Raw genomic sequence first — 13,455 nt, forward strand, 5'->3', positions numbered from 1 at the left:
AAAGCCCTCGAATACCAAAGGTGTCTTGGCGCTGTAGTGTGTGAGATCGACAGAAGAACAGGAATATTACTGGACCTGGAATAGGCGATGTTTCAACATCTTTCTGAAAAGGGCATAATTGGGTCTGTCCATCTGACAGTGTATGAAGATCCCCCAGGACAGAAGTGGTGTCGCCACGGTCACTCCTATGGGGCTCAGTCCTTCTGGCTGGCCCCTGACCCACTGGTTCTTCCACTGGGGACTCTCTCCCCCTCTCACCCCTCAATCTGGACTTCTGCACCCTCTACTTAGGAGTGGCACTGCCAGACACCAGAAATGATAAAGGTCTGGTTGCAGACACTCCCAGTTCACCTGACATTAGGAGATCCCCCTCTAATGTACTACTAGGACAGCCTAGGTTCCCTACCAGGTGTTCCCTTAAGGATCCATCCAGGCTTTAAGACTGAGGTTGGGCACTTTTGGGACATATCCCAGTCTCACTCCTTCTCCTAGGAGACAGGACGTGAGGCCCTACACCCTTCCCACTACACCGGGACCTAGCTGGTCTACTCTGAACCTCTCCCACCACTCTGGCCTGTAGGATACCTGAGCCACTCCTCTTAGGGTCACTCCGCAATACCTCTTCAGACCCTCTGGAATCCACCAAAGGTCTGCCTCCAATGTGAGTTCCCTGGGTTCAGAGAACTCACCCTCCTACAGGTGTTGGCATTGCTTGGGAAAACAGGGGCTTACAATATGCTCTCCACAATTTGAGTCATATAATCCCACCAAACTATCCTTCACCTCATCATCCAGTGCCTCGCACACGTACACCACACCACTCTGCTGAGATTGGCAAGACAGTATCTGACTGTCTCTGTCACTCAACCCACTCTCTTCTGGGTGCTCTTCACACTCACATACCAGGACCTCAACCTTGGGGGAACCCCTCTCCCTGCACCTCTCATCTAGAGTCAGTAGAGTGTCCCTCCCACCACTAGGACCATGAACCCCTGCACCATTTTTCCCAATTTACCTCAGGGACACTGTGCACCACTGGAGCTACCTCATGTTCTTGAACCTCCTGGTGGAAGTTAACCCCCTCCTTCAAGTCAGGCGCCACATCTCTGGGTGTGTGTACTACTCTCTCAGCACTAGACAATTCAAATTGCTGCCACCATCTGAGCTGGACTCCACCTCCAACTCAGCAAAGCTCACTTCCTGAGCTACACATATTTCTTCTCCTTGGGTTAAGGCCCTTTTGGCCTCAACCCCCTCGAGCTCTCATCAAGCTTTCTCAGCCTCTGCTTACAAGCTAGAAGCCCTTCATTTTTTTCAGTTTCTTCCTCACTTTCAGAGAATTCCTCCTCCTTAGACTTATTTGGTAGTGTTAGCATCTGAAATAGGGCTGTCTCTAGATCCTCCCTGGACCTTCTCTTCACAGGCAGCCCCCTTTCCTTGCAGAACTGAAGAACCAGGGACTTATGGGCCTGGCGGCGCAGGGTACGCCTTAATCTCCTGATTTCACCTGCTTTGTTGAACAGAGACACGGGACACTCCGTTAGGCGTAGAAGATCAGGTTTATTAGCTGCAGCTAAGTACAGTTGTCCCAGAAGTACACTCGGTATGTTCTTAGGAGACTGCCACTTTACTTTGTGGCGCACAATCTTTTATAACACACGTATTTACAAAGAACACTCCCAATGCATACAGGGTTAACCAATGAGAAGAATGGGAAAACAAGATATTAAGTAACTCAAATAAGCCTCTCTTCCAACTGTGTTTGTCACCCTTCCCCACAAGTTAATCAGTGGTAGTGTTTATAATTCGGCTTGCAGGTGGCAGGACACATTTGTATGCTCCGGAGGACAGTTGTGAAATGAGAGAATAAGAGTAAAGAACAGCGAAGGCTAGAGGATAAGATAAAGTCAGAGAAGAATGGTGCGAACCAACAGATAGTCGAGACAGGGATCAGTCAAACCAGACGAGGATTAGTGGAGTCGGCCAGACCCTGACACCAGCTTTAAACAGAGGCAGGAGGTTATTTGACACTTTGCAATAGGACAAGGAAAACAACACCTCGTTCACCGTGTTGCCTGAGTGAGGGCAACTCAAAATGGCGGCGCGACATAAAATGGTGGCTAAATACGAACGGGATCAAAAACTGAATTACCTCAGACCCTCCTTTTGACATTACTCAGGCAATACGCACAGACCCATTTTAATCTGAGTCGACGTCAATGGCCATGAGGTCATCAAGCTGTTGCTGCAACATCATTTTAATGCTCTCCGTTTTCCGTGACACAGGCCTTGGGACACACATAGTGGCACAAAGACCACAGATGGTGGGGCCACACTGCATACAGAGACAGCAGGAAAAAATTATGGCCAAAACCACTCCAAAGATGGTTAATACCTTCCATCCCCATTAGGACAGTAATCCACAAAACCATTCCAATAAAGACCAATCTCCTTCGTCCTGATGAATCGACTCGGAGATCACATGTAATTTGGAGATGGCTTGGTATACCGTAGGGGCATCGTCAGGTATATAAATGCAACAGCTAGATCCGATCAATTTACAAACTCCACCACGATCCGCAAGAATAACATCCAGAGCAATCCGGTTCTGCAATGTCATGAGACGATCCGCCTGAAGTTCAGCTGTGAGATTACTCAAGGCTCCCACAGTGACATCTATGCTAGTCTCAACAACACAAACCAATTGTCTCATGTTTCTACTGTTGGCCATTGGGCCCCAAAAAGGGACAAAATCCTTTAAGGAAATCACCTCCCTCTTGTCCTGCCGTGTCTTTAGAATCAATAATCCCTCTGCCATATCTGTTTCTGTGATGTCCCGAAGGAGCAGTGTATGTAGGAGGGAGAAGAAAGGCTATATAGCACGTTCCTGAAAAGTCCGTCGGTAGCCACGTGTAGGCTCTATCGTGGCAGATAAAATACGTGCCCTGGGATGGCACTAACGGTGGTGAATTCTGAGATGTGTGAATGTCTGTATGGGGACAAAAACTCTTTTCTTGTCCAGTGACATTAGTCTGGCCATTCATTTGTAAACAAAAGTTACCTCGATGAGGCACAGTCCAAATTGGTGGAGATTTTCCCTGTTTAACTCTATCTGTAAGGCTAGTAATGTAACGAGTCACGTTCCAACCATCGTATGCCCGTTTCTCATCAACAGGAACCCTACTATTCTCCACAATTCTAGCCATAGCAACTATTCCTTTTATCAGAGAACTATGACTAAAATCTGGTCCACTACCATATGGACCAACTGGACGTCTAAATCGGTTCTGATATGCATTTGAAAACATCACAAAATAGGCCCAAGCGGAACCTTCATAAGAAAATGGAATGGCTAAATATGGCATCCCTTTGTCTGTGGTATGAGGCATAAGTCCACACACCCAACAGTTGGTTGTGTTAACTACCAATTGGTGTTGATGCAACAACTGGACAAATGAATTGTTAAAATATTCCGTTCTCCTGATTAGTTCATGTTGGGGAAGCGTATGTAATTGATGTGGGGAGATAGTAGAATGAAGAGGCAAGGAAATAGAAGTAGGGACAGATTTGTGCTGCAAAGCATGAACAATCCAACCTACACAAGCCAATAAGGTACTAAAAAACATGAGAACACACAATGTTATGCCACATTGACTGTACACTAATTTACAATATTTCTTTCTCATCTCTTCCTTCTTATTATTCTTTCCCAATTTGACATCCATCCTCTAAAATTGTTGCTCACGGCAATCTTCCTTACTCACTTGGTTGTGATTATTAGCCGTCCTATGACACTGCAAGTCCTGGGGGCCTAGCCACTATACAGGTCACGACCTAAGACTCCTACCGTGACCCTGCAACCTGAACAGATGATACATGTCACTAAAGAGATGAAAATCTCAGGTGTCCTTGACCAGTCTAGGCCTTAAATTATATTGAGTTCTGTTCAGAACAGTTTGGTCCTGAAATAGTGTCTGTGGATCTGTAGTGTTCAATCGGAGATGTGGCGGTACGGCTTCTTGCAAAACGTTGTCATCTTCTTTCTCCGACCGAGTTCCATCTAGGTGTGCACTACTGAAAGGTACAAACCGGGGGACCCTTTCGCCTTTAAAATTACCTACACCCTTACGGACCCACTGGTCAAAAGGCAAGGGCAAGAGCACCTTTTTGCAGTGCACGCCATGGATCCACTTCGTTTTCCCTTCGACTTTTACTGCTGTACGTGTCACCAGAAGAACTTGTCGAGGCGCCTTCCAACGAGGTTCCAAATTCCTTGTCCTCTGAAAAATTTTCACACAGACCCAGTCTCCAGGTTGGATAGAATGACCTGGGTCTGTGGAGGCCTCTGGTAAAGCGTTTTGAACCTGTTGGTGGAGAACACGTAATTTAGTGGTGAGGTCATGTAAGTAGTCAATCAGCATTGGATACTGTATGTCAGAATACTTTTCAGGGCGAGGGACTCCCCAAATATTAGCCGGGCGCCCAAAAACAACTTTGTATGGGCTGAGTCCCAAACGAGAATGTACAGCTGTTCTAGTGGATAGGAGAGCCAAAGGTAAAGCATCGGGCCAGGCAAGTCCCGTGATAGCCTGTACCTTTGCAAGCTTAAGTTTGAGAGTGCCGTTATAGCACTCTACCAAACCCCCAGATTGAGGATGGTTCACCGCATGGAATTTCTGCCTGATACCAAGACCGGCACACACCTTTTTCATAATTTGGCCCACAAATTCACTTCCATTGTCACTCCAGACAATGCGTGGTAAACCAAACCTAGGGAAGAACTCTTTCAGAAGAACTTTGGCAGTGGACAAAGAAGTGTTGTCTTTCAGGGGGTAGGCCTCTATCCATCTGGAGAAGGCACACACCACCACCAAAACATATTTGAGATTGTTGCATCGCTCCATGTGAATGTAATCAATTTGCAACACCTCAAAAGGATAGGTTGGGGGAGCAAAATGACCTGCTGGAGTAGGGGTTCCCTTTCCTGGATTATGCATCAGGCAAACGATACAATGCTTCACTAAATTTTCTGCACATTTTGGAATCCCTTCGTTCAGCCACACTGGAGCAAGAAGCTTACATATTCCTTTCACACTGATGTGGGCTGGACCATGTGCCATAGCAACTACAGGCAGTACATAGGCATCTGGTAACAGCCAACGCTGATGTTCTGACAATTCTATCCAACATCCCATCGCGTCTAACATTCCTGTACTCTCTTTCCACTTACTCAACTCTTTCTCTGTAGCCTCTCCTTGAATTGATCTCACACTTTCTATTGTATCCTCACACATTACTCTTTCCTTGACCCAATTTGCAGTGCCCGCAACATACATGCGACTTATAGTATCTCTAGCTGTTTCTTTCACAACCTCATCCGCAAAAGCATTCCCGCGACCAACATCATCAGTAATCCTCTTATGCGCACTACACTTTATGATTGCTATCTGGGTAGGCAAAGTAAGTGACTCAAGAAGATCAGTTACCAACTGACCATGCTGTATTTTAGTACCGTGGGAGGTAAAGAATCCTCTTTCCTTCCACAAACGACCCAAAACTATGTGCCTCACCAAACGCATACTGGCTGTCGGTATATACATTCACTCTCTTCCCCTTAGATAACACACACGCTCTGGTCAAAGCTATCAGTTCAGCTGTCTGAGCTGAATTATGTCTGATGAGTGCTGTATCCACGATTGTATGCAAGGTGGTAACAGCATAAGCTGAAGTTGTTTCACTGTTAGGGAGTTTAAAACAAGAACCATCCACCCATAGGATCCCATCCGGGTCCATCAGGGGTGTATCTCTCAAATCAATCCTACCTTTTGTCTCCTCCTCAGTACGGAGAAAACAATTATGATGTTCCTGAATACCTTTCTCCTCTGGAAGAGGTAACAATGTGGCTGGATTTAAAGTGTTACATCGTTTGATGTGCACATGACTAGCCAAGAGCGTCAGCTTATACCCAGACAAGCGAGCACTTGTAAGATGCTGCGTTTTCGTCCTATTTAGCAAGGTATCCACTGCATGTGGTACCATAACAATAAGAGTGTTATCTAGCACCACTCTAGCAGACTGACGAATAGAAATTGCTGCTGCTGCTGTAGCTTTAAGACAACTAGGCAATGCCTTGGCTACTGGACCTAATGTAGCCGAAAAGTAAGCACATGGCCGCTGCTTGTCTCCAAATCGTTGTGTTAAGACTGACAGCGCACAACCCTCTCTTTCATGGACATAGAGCGTGAAAGGCTTACTGTAATCCGGAGTACCCAACACAGGAGCAGAGCACAGAGCAGCACGTAAATCAGAAAAACTCTTCTGACATTTGTCAGTCCAAGGAAGGGGTTGGGGTGTGTCTTTCAAAGTGAGTGCCAACAAAGGTTTAGCCAACAAAGAAAAATTTGGAATCCACTGTCTACAATAAGAGGTAATGCCCAGAAAGGCACGCACTTCTCTTTGTGTGGATGGCACAGACATTTGTGCAATTGCTTGAATACGTTCTGGGGTCAATCGCCTTCCCTCCTTCGACAAGAGATGACCTAAATAGGTAACCTCTTGGCGGGCATATTATAATTTAGAAGGTGAAACCTTATGGTGAAGGTCAGACAAGTGACGCAATAGTGCAACAGTCACGTTCTTGCAAATATCCTCTGAATCAGCAGCAATCAATAAATCATCCACATACTGAATAAGGGTAGCACCTGTCGGCAAAGGAAAAGCATCAAGCTGGCATTTCAGAGCTTGGCTATAGATGGAGGGACTTTCACAATAGCCTTGGGGTGCGCGCTTGAACCGGAAACTTGGGCCTCCTAAAGAGAAGCCAAAAATATCCCTACTCTCTTCAGCAATGGGGATGCTGAAGAAAGCATTTTTCAGATCAATAACAGGAAACCAAGCTGCCGAGGCAGGTATCATAGTTAACAGGGCAGTGATATCTGGAACAACAGGAAACTGCGGTACAACAATTTTATTAACCTCCCGGAGATCAATAACAAAGCGATAAACAGGAGGCTGAGAAGGATCAGTGCGTTTAAGAACCGGGAGAACAGGACTATTGCATACATTTCCCCCCGTCTCCTCAACCACGCCCTTCTGAACCAAATCATAAATAATCGCAAAAAGTGCTCTTTCACCATCATTGGGAATTTTGTATTGAGGGATGCGTGGCAATTCAGCTTTGGGTTTGAGGGTAACAACATACGGTGGGATCTCAAGACAACCAACATCATTTGGACCCTGAGCCCAAAGTGTTGCAGGGAGAGAGAGCAATTCAGGTGGAAATTGATCTTCAGACAAATACATTGGAGAAGTCAGTTTCTGCCCCAAAGCAAGATGTACACCAGAAGGAGAACAATATATTGTTGCATGCAATCTTTTCAATAAATCCAAACCCAACAGATTTTCGCCGCAACCAGTCGTTAAAAGAAGCGGAGCTTCCAAATCATAAGAACCAATTGAAATAGGCAGAGGACAAGAGACCGGGCTATGAACTGGGGCGCCAGAAAATCCTACGGATACGTTTGTTAAGCCAGACAAAGGTGCCCCAGGGAGTTTGGAGTGAATGATAGAACTTCTCATCGCACCAGTATCTAAAAGAAATGGCTCTGAAACACCCATTGTAGTGACTTTAACATAAGGCCCATTCTGATCTACTGGAATCGATACAACTCCCTCACTTTGTCTATGGCTGTCCTAGTTAGCGTGAAGACCGTTATTCTCACCTTCAACATAGTGATCATCATTGTAATACTGTGTAGACTGAGTATTTTGCTGATCAAAGTAGTTCATAGAATGTGGAGGTGGAAGGGAACGCTGTGTTTGGGGCGACATACCTCGACCTCTACCCCTGGGCGCTAACTGGGAACCACCACGACCTATTGGAGTAGGTAGTCCTCCATTACGCTGTAGTAAAACCGGGCAGCCATTCTTAAAATGACCTTCCTCCCTACAATAGGCACATTGGTTAGGACCCAACAAAGGCCGCGAAATATAGGGCTCAGGCTTTTGAAACACCCTCTGAAACTGGGGAGGCTGTTGAAACTGGCACTGAGCAGAGCGAGGAGGATAAGCTTGTTGCAGAAGAACCTTCGTTTTTAATTCTTTAGTCCTTTTCTCTTGCTTGTCTTTTTCCTCTTTGTCCCTGTTTTCGTAATATTGAGCAGTAGCCAATATCTGAGCAGGAGAAGAAACAGCCCATGAACTTTCAGAGTCTTTTAATTTATGTGACAACTCGGGAAGCAAATTAAATACGAATTTATCTACAAATAATCGCTGTCCACCCTCCGTAGTCATATCCTGACCACTGTGATCAATAAACGTCTCCTCAAAACGAGTGAAGAAATCGGAGACACTCTCATCCTTCTTCTGTTTACACGCAGCTAATTTATCCCAATTAACTCGTAAGGCGGGCATCATTGTTTTCATTAAATTAATAATCCTACCAGGGAGTTCTGTGATCAAAACGTCAGGCTTAGCACCACCCACTTGCGCTCTATCCATGGCAGTTATAGCAGCCTATGTACCACCCAATTCTTGAACGTGATCCTCTCTACGAATCCGAGCCCATAACGCTTGTGGGACTACATTTCCCATCAACATGTCAATATCGGCTAAATTCATAATACAGGCATCAACAGTCTGGGACAATTCTTTATAGTAACCAGCAGGGTTTTTACGGGGATCCGGTAAAGATTGTTTGAGGGCCAAAACATCAGATCTCTTCCAGGGGACATGTACCCATATACGCTGGAAGTGAGCGGGAATAGCTGGATTATTACCTGCTTGCGCAACCTCTTCCCTCCATATCGGAGGAACCTCTCTCATCGGGTAATGTTTCAATGTCTGTCGAACAGCAGGATCAGAATCAAGAAAAGTTTGTGAAGAAAATAAGGACCTAAAAGTAACAAGTGTCCTTACAGCGTCCTCAACCTTAGAACCCACAATGAGTCCTTTATGGAAATTAGCCTGAACATCCAACAGACCCTGGGGAAGTAAACCCAGATCCATATCCTCCCATTCTTTAGCAAGAGTGTCACACATAACATTAAATACATATCTCTGCATGGGCGCATCCCACTGATGAAAGGTGATCATGATATCTTTCACAATATACTGGGGACCCTTCTCGATCCATTTGCGAGCGAGAGAGTCCAACACCACCCGTTTGTCGGAACCTGGAAGTTGACTACGAGACTGTCTTCGAGAAAAAGCCGGAGACATGTTCAGAGTCCCAAAGAAAGGGGACAAAAAACCAGAGACAGTATCTGTTATTCGTTTGCGCACAGTAGGAGAATTAGACATAAGGACAGGGGACAAGGTATTAGGCGATACAGGAGAGGAACTGGCATTATAAGGGGGGCCGAAGGCAAAGGAGATGGATGTCCAGGAGATGGCGACAAAGGAGTCGGTGGCACAGGAGGTGGGAGTGGCAATACCGGAAGGGGCAAATGTGGAAGAACCGGAACAGGTGGGGGGACAACAGGCAACTGAACAGGTTGTAACAATGGGGGTGCATTAGCACCTTGTACATAGGGTGGAGGCAATCTTAATAGGTGAGACATCAAAGGGTCTTCCTCCAGATCCTTAGTTTTATCAGAAGGGGAATTAGGCAACACCGGATAGCATCTATCTATTGACATACGATGCTGTCTCTCAGAAATTTCCATTGCATTATCAATCTCATTATCTTTAAATTGCTGGGCAGCCTGTATAATCGTCATATTTTGTGCTTTCTTATCTCGTTTTGCCTGCTTAATTTCTTTCTGTTTGGCTTCCTTACGCCAGAGGCGGAAAGAGTCAAACATGGCCGGCCGGGCTTTTCTTTTGAACAATATCGCTTCCAAATTGTCTAATATGTCAGGCTCAAAACTACCATTCTGTGGCCACTGTAGAACGCCATCGTTCTTCGTGTATCGGATCCATGCCTTATTAAAGGCAATGGGGCCGACACCATGTTTTGAATGAAGCTCATAGGTGGGAGTTCCAACTGGAGGAATCGGACAAGAGTCCTCCAGCCGGGAATCCCTATTACAACCAAGGCAACAGAACTTCCTAAACTTACTCAGACCAGGCATCGTTATTTCACTGGACTGTTCACAAACATCAAGGGGTTAAATCAAATAATACAGCACAAACGTACTCACCCCTCGGGTTCAGCTTTTGCAATAGCCGAATCAAAGACCCAAATCAAAACAAAATAGTGGGAGCTACCCGCCAATAGTTAACTAAGTGTCTTCTTACGCCAACAGAGACCCGTCTAATGTCTCGCGATACCAAACATCATCAAAGGGACCAAAGCAGGGCGGCAGTCAGGGCAGCAGTCGTCAGCAGCCGTCAGAAAGTAGAAACCGCGCTGCAAAAGACCTTCGGACCACTTCGACATACAGGGGTCGCTTGACGTGGTTCGCGATTCCTCCGGAATTTTCTTGCGGGGCTCCTCACGATCCTCGGGCAGAACTGCTACCTCTGAAGCCGGCCCACGTTCGGGTGCCAAATTGAAGAACCAGGGACTTATGGGCCTGGCGGCGCAGGGTACGCCTTAATCTCCTGAGTTCACCTGCTTTGTTGAACAGAGACACGGGACACTCCGTTAGGCGTAGAAGATCAGGTTTATTAGCTGCAGCTAAGTACAGTTGTCCCAGAAGTACACTCGGTATGTTCTTAGGAGACTGCCACTTTACTTCGTGGCGCACAATCTTTTATAACACACGTATTTACAAAGAACACTCCCAATGCATACAGGGTTAACCAATGAGAAGAATGTGAAAACAAGATATTAAGTAACTCAAATAAGCCTCTCTTCCAACTGTGTTTGTCACCCTTCCCCACAAGTTAATCAGTGGTAGTGTTTATAATTCGGCTTGCAGGTGGCAGGACACATTTGTATTCCCCGTAGGACAGTTGTGAAATGAGAGAATACGAGTAAAGAACAGCGAAGGCCAGAGGATAAGATAAAGTCAGGGAAGAATGGTGCGAACCAACAGATAGTCGAGACAGGGATCAGTCAAACCAGACGAGGATTAGTGGAGTCGGCCAGACCCTGACACCAGCTTTAAACAGAGGCAGGAGGTTATTTGACACTTTGCAGTAGGACGAGGAAAACAACACCTCGTTCACCGTGTTGCCTGAGCGAGGGCAACTCAAAATGGTGGCGGGACACAAAATGGTGGCTAAATACGAACGGGATCAAAAACTGAATTACCTTAGAACACACATAGCTCCCTCATTGTATACATTGTATACATGAACATGTGCCAGAAGTCCAATCCCATCTTGTCAAGACGTCACAGGTGCAACAACTAACCAGAGTAAAAAATACTTCCAGGAGGACACCAGAAAACAGAAAAACTGTATGTGGTTGTGTTATGCTCTGCACTCACTAGTAGTGTACACCAATCACTGTATATGAGTCACAAATACAAGTCCAAATCCTCACCGCTGACCACCAATGTTAGAAATGGGGGTCTCTACTTGGCAATGGTATACGCCTTTGTCCAAATAGGGACCCTTGCTTCTAGTCAGGGAAAAGGGGATACACTGCTGAATAACCCCTGCTCACCCCCTTGGCAGCTTGGCATGAGCAGACAGGCTTATCTCAGAGGCAGTGTGTAAAGCATTTTAGAACACACAGTAATACAGTGAAAACACTACAAATGGACACCACACCAGTTTAGAAAAATAATTAATCTTTACTAGACTTAACACAAGACCAAACGACAAAAATCCACAATACTGTATTAAAAATATGACTTTAGAATAGTAGAAATAGCTTAGTTCAATGTAGATTGTAAATTCAACACTTTACTCTCAAATTACCTTGGATGCACCACGCAAACCAAACAAAATGATCGCAGGGAAGGTGATGCGTCGGTTCCTTCCTTCAAGGAAGGTGATGCATCGGTTCCTTACTATAGCGCAGGGGAGGTGATGCATTGGTTCCTTACCGGAGGTGATGCGTTGGTTTCTTACTGTGATCCGGTGCGATGTGACAAGATGGTGCCTTGATTCGATGCGACGATCCGGTGCGATGCGCCAAAATGACATCTTTGATTCAATGTGACAACGGGGATGCGATGAGTGCACGCCTGACGGCCATGCTGCATGATCGATGATCTTTGGAGCCCCGACAAGCCCTGCGACATGCTTCTCCGGTGATGCGACGGCGACCTCTGCAACGGCGGCATGCTTCTCCACTGATGCGACACGCTTCGTATGCGATGGCGAACAGCTGTGGCGGCGGCACGCTTCTTCAGCAATGTGACGGCAACTGCTGCGGTGGAAACACGCTTCTCCTCATTGCGTCGCGCTTCCAGCTCCCAGTTACAAACTGTCTCTAGAGGTCCTAAACAGCTGCAGGCACCTCTCTGTAGGTTAGAATCCCTAGCAAGGAAATTCAGGGGTAGCTGGTGGTGAAGTCTTTGTGTCCCTGAGACTTCAGACAGGAGGCAAGCTCAGTTAAAGCCCTTGGAGATCTTCCTCAAGATGACAAAACAAACAGCAAAGTCCTTTTCTCCTTTCCTTGGCAACAAATAACCACTGCAGACCAACCCCAGACAGCAAACAACACAGGGGCAGTAATCCTCCTTCAGCTTCTTCGGTTTCTTCTCCTTGGCAAAGGTTCCTCTTGATTTCCCAGAAGTGATCTAAAGTTCTGCGGTCTGGGTCCCCCTTTTTATACACACAAATCCTTTGTCTCTGCAGGCAAAGAGTGTCTGTACCTAGTCCACACCAGTTCTGGGTGAATTCTGCCAGTGCACAACTTCTTCCTTTGTCAGTGTGGGCCAGGGTTATCAGATGCACCACAGGAGGTGGAGTTAGCATTGTGGAAGGCAGGCACAGCCCTATACAGGCCACGGTGCTACTCCACCCACCCCTTCCAATGCAGATAGGTCTATTCAGCCTAGTGTTGACTCTGTCTCTTGGAACCACCGCAGCCCCTGTCATTCACAAACCAGACATGGAATACACAAACCTAGCAGAGGCAGGCTGGATGGTTAGGCATGAAAATACCTACTTTCTAAAAGTGGTATTTTCAAACACAGAATGCTAAAACCAACTTCACTAAAAATGTATTTTATTATTCTGAGTTCAGGCATACTAAACTCATTTTTCTACCATGTTTCCTGGGTCAGTTAGGGTTATAAGATGTTATAATCAAACTCCTCATTCTGGCCTATGGGAACAGGTAGCCTTGCAATAGTGAAAAAACGAAATTGGCTGTAATTCACTATCAGGACATGCCACACACATCAAGGCATGTACTACCTTTCACATACCATGCATCCTGCCCTAGGGCCTACATTAGGGGTGGCTAACATGTAGAAAAGGGAAGGCTTAGGGACTGGTAAGTGGGTGCACTTACCAAGTCAACATGGCTGTCCCAGACTGCACACAGGCTCTGCAATGGCAGGCCTGAGCCACATTTTACAAGCTGCTTCTCTGGGTGGCACAATCAGT

This window comes from Triturus cristatus, chromosome 4_1, assembly GCF_964204655.1.
Source record: "Triturus cristatus chromosome 4_1, aTriCri1.1, whole genome shotgun sequence".
NCBI classification, from domain to species: Eukaryota; Metazoa; Chordata; class Amphibia; order Caudata; family Salamandridae; genus Triturus; species Triturus cristatus.